The sequence below is a fragment of the Scyliorhinus torazame genome, chromosome 5 (genome assembly GCF_047496885.1).
Source record: "Scyliorhinus torazame isolate Kashiwa2021f chromosome 5, sScyTor2.1, whole genome shotgun sequence".
Classification (NCBI taxonomy): domain Eukaryota; kingdom Metazoa; phylum Chordata; class Chondrichthyes; order Carcharhiniformes; family Scyliorhinidae; genus Scyliorhinus; species Scyliorhinus torazame.
Window position 1 is genome coordinate 78,994,420 of NC_092711.1, and position 14,717 is coordinate 79,009,136.

The 14,717-nt window shown below is 45.5% G+C and overlaps 1 long non-coding RNA gene and 2 other non-coding genes across 3 annotated transcripts; 2 read left to right on the plus strand and 1 right to left on the minus strand.

Annotated features, from left to right (window-relative positions):
• Positions 1 to 650: 650 nt before the first annotated feature.
• Positions 651 to 6,893, minus strand: LOC140418554 (uncharacterized). The gene is made up of 2 exons (XR_011945138.1): positions 6,563 to 6,893; positions 651 to 1,762 (listed from the first exon to the last, which is right to left on the minus strand). It is a non-coding gene; the product is annotated as an uncharacterized lncRNA (long non-coding RNA).
• A 3,391-nt stretch (positions 6,894 to 10,284) lies between these two features.
• Positions 10,285 to 10,357, plus strand: trnav-cac (transfer RNA valine (anticodon CAC)). Its single transcript has one exon. It is a non-coding gene; the product is annotated as a tRNA-Val (tRNA).
• A 4,024-nt stretch (positions 10,358 to 14,381) lies between these two features.
• Positions 14,382 to 14,471, plus strand: trnap-cgg (transfer RNA proline (anticodon CGG)). The gene is given in 2 exon segments: positions 14,382 to 14,417; positions 14,436 to 14,471. It is a non-coding gene; the product is annotated as a tRNA-Pro (tRNA).
• Positions 14,472 to 14,717: the final 246 nt, after the last annotated feature.

The window sequence follows — 14,717 nt, forward strand, 5'->3', positions numbered from 1 at the left end:
TTAAAGCCTACTTGTGACAATAAGCAATTATTATTATTAATATAAAGTTGTTAAAGATGATTAGTTGTGAGCTGGGTTATTTGTTAGAATGAGAGTGAAGGAGTGGGATTGAGCCACAGTCTGAGTCACCAGTTTAAGGACAGGGGGAGAGAGAATCTGGAGAGGGGAAAAGAATCAGGAGGAAACTGGAGACTGAATCTGGAACAATGAGCAGAGAGGGAGGAGTGTGTGGGACTGAGATTCATAGATTTGGGGGAATGTACCAGAGAAACTGGAATGGTCTGTTCTGAATTTCTATCCTGCATTTCCACTGAAAACCTCTAAACTCCTCTTACTGCGAGTTAGAGAGAGGGGATTTGAAGACAGAAAATTCAGCGTCACAATCTTGACAAGATCTTTCAGAATGACTGGAGAAAGATGTGAATTCAGGGCTTGGGCAGTAGGAAGCTTTAGGGACAGTTTGGCCGGTGGGCTAGTTGGAGGGAGGGAAGCAGCAGAGGCAGCTGATCAGATTGTCTTAATCTCAGTGACAAAGAAGCTCCATCAGCTCCTCGCTTGTTGGAGGTGAGGATGGAGGAGACAGGAGAGGGAGAGCTCATCAAAAGGAACCAATTTGCATCAGAGATATTTAAAAGATTCAACACACTATATTTAACACAAAGCTGATTTATTTGGCTTTTAGCCAGAATACGAGTCCCTGTAAGTGGGCTGGGGTTTATTAACATCAGCCCAATGAACCTGGGTCAGTCCTGGTTGTGATTAACGGAAAATTCCAATCACTGTAGTTATTTATGAACTCGTTGATGTCTCAGCAGGCTGGATGAGGTTGTGAATCCCTTGCCACACCTGGAGCAGGTGAAAGGTCTTGTGCCAGTGTGAATTCGGCAGTGGTCGTGAGTTGTGATGATCGTCTGAACCCAGTCCCGCAGCGAGAGCATCTGAATGGCTTCTCGTCAGTGTGAACACGTTGATGGTACATCAGTTCCCAGGAACTTTTCCAGCCCTTCCCACAGTCTGAACATTTAAAAGGTCTCTTGGCTGTGTGAACTCGGTGGTGTCTCAGCAGGGTGGATGAGGTAGTGAATCCCTTCCCACACACGGAGCAGGTGAAGGGCTTCTCCCCAGTGTGAATTCTCTTGTGCGTCAGCAGGTCAGATGACTGAGTGAATCTCCTTCCGCACTTGGAGCAGATAGGTGGCCTCTCCCCGGTGTGAATCCTCTGGTGTACAGTGAGTTGGGACGATCGCCTGAACCCAGTCCCGCAGTGAGAGCACCTGAACGGTCTCTCGTCAGTGTGAACACGTTGATGCAGCATCGGTTCCTGGAAACTTTTACAGCATTTCCCACAGTCTGAGCATTGAAATGGTCTCTCCACAGTGTGAACTCGCTGGTGTCTCAGCAGGTTGGCCGAGATAGTAAAACTCTTCCCACACTTGGAGCAGGAGAACGGTTTCTCCCCAGTGTGACTGCGTCGATGTGTTTCCAGCTCTGATGGGGAAATGAAACCCCTCCCACAGTCCCCACATTTCCACGGATTCTCCCCAGAGTGACTCCGCTTGTGTCTCGACAGGCCTGATGTTTGGCTGAAGCCTCGTCCACACACACAACACGTGTACGGTTTCTCCCCACTGTGAATGGTGCTGTTTCCTTCCATGTTCAAAATCCGCTGATATTCAGGTTACGGTAAATGAGCAACTGGAGCTGATCCTGATCTGATGAAGTTTCCCGACTGCAAATCGTCTCCTTGGAACGCCCTGTGAAACTGATTTAAAACAGAAAATAGGGAGTGAGAGAGAACCCACAAAAACACAAAGGCAGGTTGTGAAATTGAGCTGAATTAATCTGGTCATTTGTGGGGCCGGCACTGGGAAAAAGTGACCATGAAACCTGCTGGATTGTTGTAAATACACAACTGGTTCATAGAATTTTATCATAGAATTTACAGTGTGGAAGGAGGCCATTCCGCCCATCGAGTCTCCACCGGCTCTTGGAAAGAGCACCCTACCCAAGGTCAACACCTCCACCCTATCCCCATAACTCAGTAACCCCACCCTACACTAAGGGCAATTTTGGACACTAAGGGCAATTTATCATGGCCAATCCACCTAACCTGCACATCTTTGGACTGTGGGAGGAAACCGGAGCACCCGGAGGAAACCCACGCACACACGGGGAGGATGTGCAGACTCCGCACAGACAGTGACCCAAGCCGGAATCGAACCTGGGACCCTGGAGCTGTGAAGCAATTGTGCTATCCACAATGCTACCGTGCTGCCCTAATGTCCTTCAGGGAAGGGAACCTGCCAACTGGTCTGGATCTAGAACCAAGAACAAAGAAAAGTACAGCACAGGAACAGGCCCTTCGACCCTCCAAGCCCGTGCCGACCATGCTGCCCGACTAAACTACAATCTTCTACACTTCCTGGGTCCGTATCCCTCTATTCCCATCCTATTCATGTATTTGTCAAGATGCCCCTTAAATGTCACTATCGTCCCTGCTTCCACCACCTCCTGCGGTAGCGAGTTCCAGGCACCCACTACCCTCTGCGTAAAAACTTTGCCTCGTACGTCTACTCTAAACCTTGCCCCTCTCACCTTAAACCTATGCCCCCTAGTAATTGACCCCTCTACCCTGGGGAAAAGCCTCTGACTATCCACTCTGTGTATGCCTCTCATAATTTTGTAGACCTCTATCAGGTCGCCCCTCAACCTCCGTTGTTCCAGTGAGAACAAACCGAGTTTATTCAACCGCTCCTCATAGCTAATGCCCTCCATACCAGGCAACATTCTGGTAAGTCTCTTCTGCACCCTCTCTGAAGCCTCCACATCCTTCTGGTAGTGTGGCGACCAGACTACACGAGACTCTGACACACTGCGAGAAGGAGAGAGAAAGGGAGTAGTAAAGGCTGAATAATTGAAAGAAGTATTTAAATATCTTCAGAACAAGCAGAACATTGACAGAATCTCCCAAACCATCGACCTCTACCACCTCGAAGGAGCAGGGTAGCAGGAATATGTGAACATCATTTCCAAGTTCCCCTCCAACTCGCACACCATCCTGACTTATCTGACATACACTACTGGATGGACAAAGCCATTGTCTTCATTCCCCATTACAAACTCCACTCCCTCACCGCCGACTCCATTTCTCTCCCTGGGAACTGTCTGAGACTGAATCACACTCTTCACAATCTCTGGTATATGAAAAATGAAATGAAATGAAAATCGCTTATTGTCACGAGTAGGCTTCAATGAAGTTCCTGTGAAAAGCCCCGAGTCGCCACACTCCGGCGCCTGTTCGAGGAGGCTGGTACGGGAATATTTCACCCCAAGCTGTGTTTCTGTCCACATATCACTGTCACTGCCTATTTCCACTCAGTAACATTGTCCAGTTATGTCCCTGTCTAAGTTCATGTGCTGCTGAAACTCATCCATTCCTTTGTTCCCTCTAAACTGGACTATTCTAATGTGGGTCTTGTCGATCTCCCAGATTCAACTTCACAGGAACTGGAGGTCATCCAAAGCTCATCTGCTCCTGCCCTCACTCACACCAGGTCTTGTTCACCATCACCTCTGTGCTCCCTCACCTACATCGTGGTAATCGCCAGTCCGATAATCGTCTGGGCTCATCTAATTGTGGTCCTCCCCCGGCTCCAGTTCCTCCCCTGTGCTCACAATCTCCTCCCTGAACTGCCTGATCCCCTTCAGTCTGTCTCCACCAGCCACACTGAGCATGCGCAGAACACAGTACAGCCCTGCGTCCTCACCCTGGGTTCCTTTAGTCACCGATACGGGACTTTCTGACCGATTGGGCATTCTGGGTAATCTCACCACCATCGAGATCAATCAGGCAAACCTTTTCCCCAATTGGTAAAACGGAAGATCCATGGATGAGGGGGGATAGTGGACAGGAAGCAGAATCAGAGGTTCAGACATTGTATTGAATACTCCCAGCATGAGCACATTAATCTGATAGGAGATCACTTCCACACGAGAAGACAGCAGTGTGAAGCCTCCTGAGATTCTGGTCCCTTCCCAATCCGTGATTACTGGAGCTGGGATACAGAAAAGAGTCGGAATAAATTCAGGGATTTATTTGTTCAGTTTTACAAATGGGTCTGGAGTCACATTCGAAGTTTGTGCAGACTGTGAGTACCTGGCTTTATTAACCCTCCCTTTCCAGAACTTGGGGGAAGGTGTCTGGTATTCAGGACAAATATTACAGGAACTATTTTAAAACTTGTGTCATCATTGATGCTTTATGAGTACGGGTCATGACCAAAGCATTCGTGGGATCTATTTCTTATAACAGGAGTTAGTTAATAAATCAGGGGTCTGAGCTGCATAAATAGAGGTGTTGAGCACTAAAACAAGAAATTATAAAGTCCTGGTTAGATCACAACATTATATCCAGCTCTGGTCACCAGTCCTTATGAAGGATATGAGGATCCTTACAAAGTGCTGAGGAGATTCAGGGTGGTTCCAGGAGGGAAGTTAGCGGCAAGGTTAGGTTGGAGAAACTGGGCTTGTTCTACACAGAGCAAATGAGATTGAGGGGAGATTGATGGAGGTGTACAAAATTAATACAGACATAGATCAGGTCGATAAAGAAAAGCTGTTCACATGAGAGAACCTGAGATGCAGCGGGGAATATGAAGATCTTTTTTTACACAGAGTGATAACCTGGATCTCACAGCCCTGGAGGGTGGTGGAAGTGGAAATGATTCATCACTTCACAAGAAGAAGGATGATATACTGTGCGACTTTTATCAAGGATTTGGCTGCACGCTGGACGATTGCTTCATATTTTAATTATCTGTCCCACTCCCACTCTGACCGCTCTGCCCTTGGCCTCCTGAACTGTTCCAATGAAGCTCAAAGGGAGCTCCGGGAACAGCAGCTCATCTTTCCATTCAACACTTTACAACCTTCAGAACTCAGCAGTGAGTTCAGCAGTTTCTGCAGCAACAGAGGTTTCAGGATCTGGAACTCTCTCCCTGAAAAGGTGCCAGAACCGGATTCTATGTTTAGAATGTGTCTGCTCGTCCGAGATTCCCCAACCAGTGGAATTAGTTCCTTTCTATCTACCTCGTCAGTTCCAATTAACATCCTGAAAACTTTGATCAATTCCCTTTTAATCTTCTAAATTCCAAAGATTACAACCCTCATAATCAGGTGGCAAAGGGGTTAGGGAGGGGAAAGATATAATTAATGGAATAGTGCTAAAGATTGTGCAGGGACACAGGGGACTGGGGTTTCTAAGTGCTTTTCTCTCTGAAGTGACATGATATATTCAGCGAGTAGTTAGCAAAGCAGTTCTGTAGAAAGATCATTTAGATCCGAAAATTAACTCTAATTCTCTCTTCACAGATGCTGCCAGATCTGCTGAGTTTATCCAGAATTTTCTGTTTTTATCTCAGATTTCAAGAACCCGCAGTATTTTGCTTTTATTAAATTGCCTCTTGAGCTGATAAACGGTGTTAATGAGCACAAAATAGAAGTTTTACTGCTTTATAAAGCTCTGATTAGGCCACAATTCGAGAATTGTCTATTTCTGGTCACCACTCTTCAGGAAGAATGCGAAGGTCCTTGAGAAGGTGCAGAAGAGATTTTGCAGAATGGTTCCGGCAGAGGGGGTTGAGGAGATTTAATTCAGGTGTAGAAAATTCTGATGGGTTTAGGTAAAATATACAAAGAAAATCTGTTCCCATTCACTGATCGTACGAGGACTCGGGGACACATACAGGTTTGGGGTAAAAGATATGGGAGATGTGAAGGGGACCGATTTTACAGTCAGTGGTAATGTCCCTAAAGTTACGGCTGAGGGGAGGGCAGAAATGGACACGATGAATATTTTCAAAAGGAAATTGGATAAATATTAAATGGAAACCTGCAAGGATAGAGGGATGGAACAGGGGAATTGGACTGACTGGATTGCTCTAGAGCTAGCATAGACTCACTGGGCCGAATAGCCTCCGCTGTGCCACAATGACTCTCTGACTATTTTTTATAATCACACCGTATAATTTAACTTTGGGATTCAGCAGTGGCACAGTGGTTAGCACTGCTGCCTCACAGCATCAGGGACCCGGGTTCAATTCCGGTCTCTGTGTGGGGTTTGTACATTCTCCCGTGTCTGCGTGGGTTTCCTCCGGGTGCTCCGGTTTCCTCCCACCATTCAAAGATGTGCAGGTTAGTGGATTGGCTATGCTAAATTGCTCCTTAATGTCCAAGGATGTGCAGGTTAAGTTCTAGGTTATGGGTATAAGGTGGGGTGGATGGAGGAAGCATAAATGGGTAGAGTGCTCATTTGAAGGGTTGGTGCAGACTTAATGGGCTGGATGGCCCCCCCTCTGAATTGGAGGGATTTGATGATCTTATGATCACTCAGGGAAATCTGTGCTCTACACTCCCTCTGAGGCCATTCTATTCTCCTAAGGTTTGTTGCCCGGAGCTGAGCTTTCAAGGTGTGGTCGAACCACGGTTTGTGAATCTTGGGGCTTTTCCAGTCACACTGAGACCTGGAATCTTCTCGCACAGACAGAACAGACAAACATTTTACCTTGCACACCCAGATGCTGCTGATATTCAGGTTCGGATGTATCGCTGACTCTGTCAGATCACAATGTGATGCTTGGTTTAAATTTCCCATCAATCAGTCCTCCACTTCGAACTTCCTGAAAAAGAAAATTACAAAGACCTTCAACTGCTAGTGTGAGATATAAATTGAGGAGACATAAAAATTGTCTTGGTTTGAGTTTGCTGTGTGTAAATCCTCCCCTTCTAACCCCGTAAAAGGAGTTTCCAGAATCCATCACTGTCAGTCACAACATTCTCTCCTCCTGCTGACAGGACAGGGAGCACTGCGCATGCGCCCTGCTGCAATATGGCTGCCGTTATTCTGGCTCTGTGATGCAGAGCAGCCCAACAACGTCCTTTGCAAACACAGGATCAGGAGCTTCTTATTCGGGCTTTGAGGCATTCATGCTGTGTTTACTGTGTTTATGAGGCCCCCCCCCCCCCTCCCAGGCACTCCGCTGTCTCTTCCCCCACACCTCGCGGCCCCGTGACTCAGTTCACCCGATCATTGGTCCCCTCACCGCCCAAGTCCAGACACGTACCACACTGCGCATGCCCCAGTCAGAGACCGCACTGCGCATGCTCTATTCAGAGACCGCGCTGCGCATTCTCCACTTACAGCTTGGTGGTGCGCCTGCGCAAGAAGCTCCTGTGGGCTGAATAGGACACAGTCGTTCACGTGGAGGATGCCGGGTATATATCCAACCATGAAGACATAATATTGCTCAATTGAAATTGTGGCTTTGTGGTCCGATTTCGATTGGGGCCATATGTCAAGATGTCATATGATTAAATTAATTGGTACAGCAACCAAAGTGCATGTGAAGTACATAGAACTATACAGCGCAGTACAGGGCCTTCGGCCCACGATGTTGCACCGAAACAAAAGCCATCTAACCTACACTATGCCATTATCATACATATGCTTATCCAATAAACTTTTAAATGCCCTCAATGTTGGCGAGCTGCGGCATAGTGGCTAGCACTGCTGCTTCACAGCGCCAGAAACCCGGGTTCAATTCCGGCCTCGGATAACTGGGAAGATTGCAGTTTCTCCCTGTGTCTGTGTGGGTTTCCTCCGGGTGCTCCGGTTTCCTCCCACAGTCCAAAGATGTAGAGGTTAGGTGGATTGGCTGTGATAAATTGCTGTACAAAAGATTAGGTGGGTCACCGGGATAGGGTGAAAGCGTGGGATTAACTGGGGTGCTCTTTCCAAGGGCTGGTGCAGACTCGAATGGCCTCCTGCTGCACTGTAGGTTCTATGATTCTTCCTCCAGTGTGGCTGAGCTGTTATGTCAGCAAATATGATAACCGAGTGAATTCATTTCCACATTCGCCTGAAGGCACATTCATTTTGGACCCAAGATGGCGCCGGAGCGTGGCGACTCTCTGTGAGCTCTACCAAACAGATCTTTTTACAACTTTATAATCATACTAATATTTTAAAACTAATTGAACACGAACATTATCACTAATCTTTACTCCTGTATGCTTCACCCGATGCCGGTGTCTATGTATTTACATTGTGGACCTTGTGGTTGCCCTTTCATGTATTTTCTTTTTATTTTATTTTCTTTAATGTACTAAATGATCTGTTTGAGCTGCTCTTAGAAAAATACTTTTCACTGTACCTCAGTACAGGTGACAATAAACAAATCCAAATCCAAGGAATTTTGTGGTGGGATTTTACACCTGAGATTGAAGCTCAGTCAGTGATTTTAAACCCTTCTGCTAATGAGTTCCACATTCTTAGCACTGTTCAGTTAAAGAAAAGCAAAAAAACTACAGATGATGGAAATCAAAATTAACAACAAAAATAATAATCTAATAATAATCTTTATTAGTGTCACAAGTAGGCTTACATTAACACTGCAATGAAGTTAATGTGAAAATCCCCTCGTCGCCACACTACGGTGCCTGTTTGGATACACCTAACAAGCACATCTTTCGGGACTTGTGGGAGGAAACCGGAGCACTCGGAGGACACCCACGCAGACACGGGGAGAACGTGCAGACTCTGCACAGACAGTGACCCAAGCCAGAATCGAAATACTCAGCAGATCTGGTAGTGTCTGTGGAGAGGGAGACATGGTTTACATTTCATGTCCAAGATCTTTCATCAGAACTACACTGCATCAGCACAGATCTGAAAGGTCAACTGTTTCTCAATCCCCAGATGTTGCCAGATATGCTGGGTATTTCCAGTATTTTCTATTTTAATGTCTAGTTAAAGAGAATTGCTCATTAGATGTATTACTAAGTTATATTTATTTTCATCCTGATACAAGTGACAACATCTTCCAATTGTCTACCCTGTAAAACACTTCTATATGTTTATATTCCTCAATCATTCACTTTTCCAATGGAAACGTCCATAGCCTGCTCAATCTATCATGATGGGTATAACCTATCACTATAGAATTGCTCCAATAAAACTTTGCATTTTGACAAAGTCCACATATTAGCCGTTCATTCAGTCCACAACAGAATTTAATAGGTTGACAGATGCAGGTTTAATCACCGTCTGAAACATGCACATAAAGACAGACACAAGCGATTCTGTGACTGAATTGGAGTAAATGGCAGAGATTTTAATAGAATAAAATTTTTAAAAATCTGTCTTCATGATAGCGAAATAGGAAAACCCACTCGGGGAGATGAGAAAAACGAGGCTCGGTACAGATCCCGTGACGTCCCTCTTTCTTCAACACGAACGGGATGAAGGCGTCAGAACGTTTCACACACAGAACAAAAAGGAATCAAATATAATGAAAATATCATTCTCAAATCTCTACCTGTAAAACTCTCCCATTTCATTTCAATGCTGACTGTGCTCAATTTCACATGAGCACAATGGGGTTTGTATTACCCAGTGACTCGAACTATTTTCTTTGTCAGTCATGTTTGCAAATCAATGTTGTATATTTCAGAGTCTCACTTTCAAATGAGAACATAAATGTCAGATAAGATTAAGTTTTGAGTAACGGAACAGATGCTGAGTAAATTGATTGACATTTTTTGAAGCAACATGAGAATGATGTTATTACTGAATGAGCAGAAATCATTCCACCCTGAGAACGCTTCTCCATTTGAAAATTCATTTGAAACCAAATAAAGTGGACTACTTAAGCAAAGTGTCTCAACAGGGCTTTGTGAAGTTCTAAAAATCATTTCCCTCTCTAATAGACAGACTGTGTGAACAGGCTGTAGATCAAATAAAATTAAATTCTGTATATCAACTCAGAAATAATGAAGAGATGCTTGATCAGGAAAAAACACCTTCATAAATTTGGTATGAAATCAATTGCATGATTACATGTTGTTTATATCGTAAACTGCATAATTTCCGTGTCCACATCGTCTGGTCCAGTGAAACTTGATCATTAAGTCAAACTGGGCATGGATTCGACAGAAATTCCTTTTTCAAAAGCGAATTGGACGATCAGCTGTAATGGAGAAAACTCAAGGCCGTTGAAAAACATTGAGACTAAACAAAAGATTGTTCTTTTGAAAAGCTGGTCGAGGTGATCGAGGTGCCACTTATTTCGTTTTGTTATTTTATGGTTACATTGATTTATTAGTCTCTCTGCAGCATTCCTAATGAGAACAGCCGAATTCTAAAAAACAAAGGCTCCAAAGTGTAACTGAGTGACAGAACAGTGGCAGCTTTCTACACAGGCCCATTGGAGCGAATATTAGCCAGCTGTTTCTGTAGTGTAGTGGTTATCACGTTTGCCTCACACGCGAAAGGTCCCCGGTTCGAAACCGGGCAGAAACATTATGGACGTTCCTCATTTGGCGATGAGTTGTATTCTTGCTGTTTTCTGTTTACTCATTAAGTGAATCCGTTACATTACACCCGTTTCAAATGATATCCTGCAAAATCCACCATTATGGGGACTGGGAGGAATTGGTCAGAGAGTTCACACGTGTTAAGTGTGAATGGTTTTCTAATGTGCTGCGACATTTTCTGATTCTATTAATAATCTTAAATCAATTTCTCTGCCGCTTGTCTAAGTTTACAGCCGAATTGGACTCCCTCAAAAGAAGGTTCTTCAGTGCAACAAGAATGCAGGTTTCCTGTTCTCGGTCGGAGGGTCAAACTCGGTGCCTGTTTCTGTGGTGTGGTGATTGTCTTGTTTACTTTACACTCAAAAAATCCTGGATTGGAAACCGCGTAAAAACATTGTCGAGGCCCATTCGTTTAAGTGTGTAGGAAAAGTTGCATAATTGACATTTTCATTGTTACTCATCCCGAATAACCCTTGAACTGAGTAAATCTGCCGCGTGGAACCCCGGTCCCCAGAGCTTCAGCCTGATTCTCTGCATTGCCAATTTAGTGACAATAACACAGCTCAACACCAACCACTCCCCCAGTGAATCCGCAATAACACAACTCAACACCAACCACTCCCCCAGTGAATCCGCAATAACACAACTCAACACCAACCACTCCCCCAGTGAATCCGCAATAACACAACTCAACACCAACCTCTCCCCCAGTGAATCCGCAATAACACAACTCAACACCAACCACTCCCCCAGTGAATCCGCAATAACACAACTCAACACCAACCACTCCCCCAGTGAATCCGCAATAACACAACTCAACACCAACCACTCCCCCAGTGAATCCGCAATAACACAACTCAACACCAACCAGTCCCCCAGTGAATCCGCAATAACACAACTCAACACCAACCACTCCCCCAATGAATCCGCAATAACACAACTCAACACCAACCACTCCCCCAGTGAATCCGCAATAACACAGCTCAACACCAACCACTCCCCCAGTGAATCCGCAATAACACAACTCAACACCAACCACTCCCCCAGTGAATCCGCAATAACACAACTCAACACCAACCAGTCCCCCAGTGAATCCGCAATAACACAACTCAACACCAACCACTCCCCCAGTGAATCCGCAATAACACAACTCAACACCAACCACTCCCCCAGTGAATCCGCAATAACACAACTCAACACCAACCACTCCCCCAGTGAATCCGCAATAACACAACTCAACACCAACCACTCCCCCAGTGAATCCGCAATAACACAGCTCAACACCAACCACTCCCCCAGTGAATCCGCAATAACTCAACACCAACCACTTCCCCAGTGAATCCGCTATCGATTATTACCTGAATATAATATCTTACAAAACAAATGTCATTTGCTCTCATATATGCCGGAAATGTATTCAGGAGAAGCAGACGTGCTGAAAATTGCCGGCACACTGAGCAGGAACAGAGATGCTCCTATTTTGACTTGGCACAAATATTAACAGTTCGTTCAATGGCGACAAATGCAGGTCAGAGGCTGGGAATGTCGCTGTTATTCTATTAAATTGATGAACACTAAAAGACCGGCTGGGAATCCTGCGGAGAGTAATTAACCCCCTTGCCCCCCCCCACCTCCCCACCTCCTCCCCCCCCCCCCCCCCCCCACCGCCTCTTCACCATCAACAGTCACAAGTCAGGAATTAAATGGCTTCAAAGGGCAAAGCTGGCTCGGTGGATTGGCCATGCGAAATGGCTGGGTTACGGGGGGTGGGCCTAGTTAGGGTGCTCTTTCCAAGGGTCGGTGGAGACTCGAAGGGCCGAATGGTGTCCTCCTGCACTCCAGGGATTGTATGATCCTACCAGTATTGATCTCCTTCAGTTCCTCCCTCTCACTAAGCCCTGCACCCCCAACAGTTCTGGCACCTGATTTGTGTCAGTTTCTGTCCCTTTAGAATACACTGGAATTTGTCAAAAAGACTACCAAAAGTAAATCTAATAAAATAAACGATCAACTGAATTGGGTTAAAGTTCCTGAAAATGCACTTTTTCATAGGCTTTGCAAACTGATATCGACAAGTTGACCACGAGCCAGGAGTCGAACCTGAAATCTTCTAATCTGTAGGCAGGCGCGTTATCCATTGCGCCTCTGGCCCACAGGGGAATGACGTCGTTGCATCTGGTCCAACACGTCACATAGACTATTTATCCCAAAGTGCTTCACAACTCTGGGGGGAATTCTCTCAGGATCCCCTCTGGCGGATTGGATCAGAGTCAGGGTTGGAATTGGCGGCAATGTAAAATACACTAATGCTGTTCCCAGCGTGGGAAGTCATTCCCGAAAAATATAAAGAATGAGCTGGGATTTCTGGGATCGTGTCCAGCATCTGTTTGTGGGGAAATGTAGTTGGTGAATGCCCAGGCTTGGACAATACTTACCAGGACTAAACCAATAAGTGATTGAATTTAAATTTGGAAATTCCCAGCTCCTTTCTGTCTGCAGGTATTTCCCGCCCTGAGCTGCACAATGAACAACAAACCACACCGATAAAACTAACTTTTATTTCCTGTCCGTTCAACTGGTGTCGGTGTCGGCGATATTTATGGTCAAACTGCAGCTTCTGTGTATGTTTCCCCCGCTGCATCTATTCCCCTGGAACTGACACTCTCATTTTCTGTGTCCATCAAATGTCCGAACGGTGTAAAGTTCCGATCATGTCCACCAGAGGGCGAAATGGTCACATGTTTCCTCCTTATCAAATACCCGCCACAATATTCTGACTCAATGGTTCCTCTCTGTTTTCAAACAAACGAACAGATGAAATAAAAGCAGAAGTTGGCCATTCGGCCCCTTCAGGCTGCTAAGCCATTCAATAAGATGTGGAGATGCCGGCGTTGGACAGTAAGAAGTCTGACAACACCAGGTTAAAGTCCAACAGGTTTATTTCGAATCACTAGCTTTCGGAGCACTGCTCCTTCCTCAGGTGAGTGAAGAGGTGGATTACACAACCATATATATAGACACAGTCAATGATACAAAGACTCGCATTCAAAATATCATCTTGCATTCTATTCAACAAGCTGGCTGACCTGTTTGTCTTTCGAATTCCACATTCCCATCATGCAAAGATACGAAATGTGATTCACTGATAGTAAATGGTCTGTTTTATAGAATGATACACACACGGGAGCACATACGAACAGATGAGATAGAAGCAGAAGTCGGCCATTCGGTCCCTTCAGCCTGTTCTGCTATTCGCTGAGACCACGGCTCATCTGTTTGTGTTTCGAATTCCACATTCCCATCGTGCAAACATATAAAATAAGCTTCTGTGATACTGAATATTCTGTTTTCTAGAATGATACAGCACATGTGCAGAGTTTGAAAGAAGCTCAGCGCACAGCGGGAAACAGCAGCGCCTCTTTCCACTGGGCTCAATACAGCTTTCACACTCAGAGTGTGTGCAACCGTCTCACACTGTAAATGCTGCCCCCATTCTGTGTGCCCTGACATCGCAGATTTGGGTTTGAATCTTGTTTCCACTTGTTCTTTGTGTCCGGGCGGCAGTTGTTGATCAATCTGCCATTGACAGCTCCTCCAGACACATCTTTTGTTTCTTTGTTTCTTCCATTGTTCTGACAGAGAGCTGGCACAGACACGGCAGCCCGAATGGCCTCATTCTGTGGTGTAATTATTCTCTGATTCGATGTTAACTTCACTCTGAGGCCGAGAACCGCAAAGTCTTTGTCAGTTAATCTCTCCTGACTTGCCCCCAATCAGAGCCCTTTCCTGTTGTTCTGTTTGCTCCCTCCGGGATTTCACTTGCTTCTAATTTTCTCCATTTCTAACCTGTCCCGGTTTCTATGAAAGGTCCTGGGGGTGAATGTGAATTTTGTTTCCGTGTCCACAAATGCTGCCTGACTTCCTGAGCTTTCCCAGCATTTTCCGCAGATACCTGATTGGCTGTGGATGGCAATGAAAGTATCTTTTGGTTCAATCAACTTACTCTTATTGGCTCGTTGGTCTAGGGGTAAGATTCTCGCTTCGGGGTTTGTGTTGTACGAAAATGTGAGAGGTCCCGGGTTCAAATCCCGGACGAGCCCTTTGATGTTGTTTCTTATTGTCCAAGCAACACGTTTTGTTCATTTCTTTCAGACCAGACGGCGGGATTGGTTCACATTGGGTTTGCTTTGAGAAGCTGAGCTCACACTGCAGGGAATCAATACGTTCCCGAGAAAATCGATACATTTCGAAAAGCTTGACTATGTGAGTGGACATTCACTTATCTCCATTCACTAATCCAGGTGACTCCATGGTGGTGGATTCAGGCAGCTCTCTGTCTGTTTCAT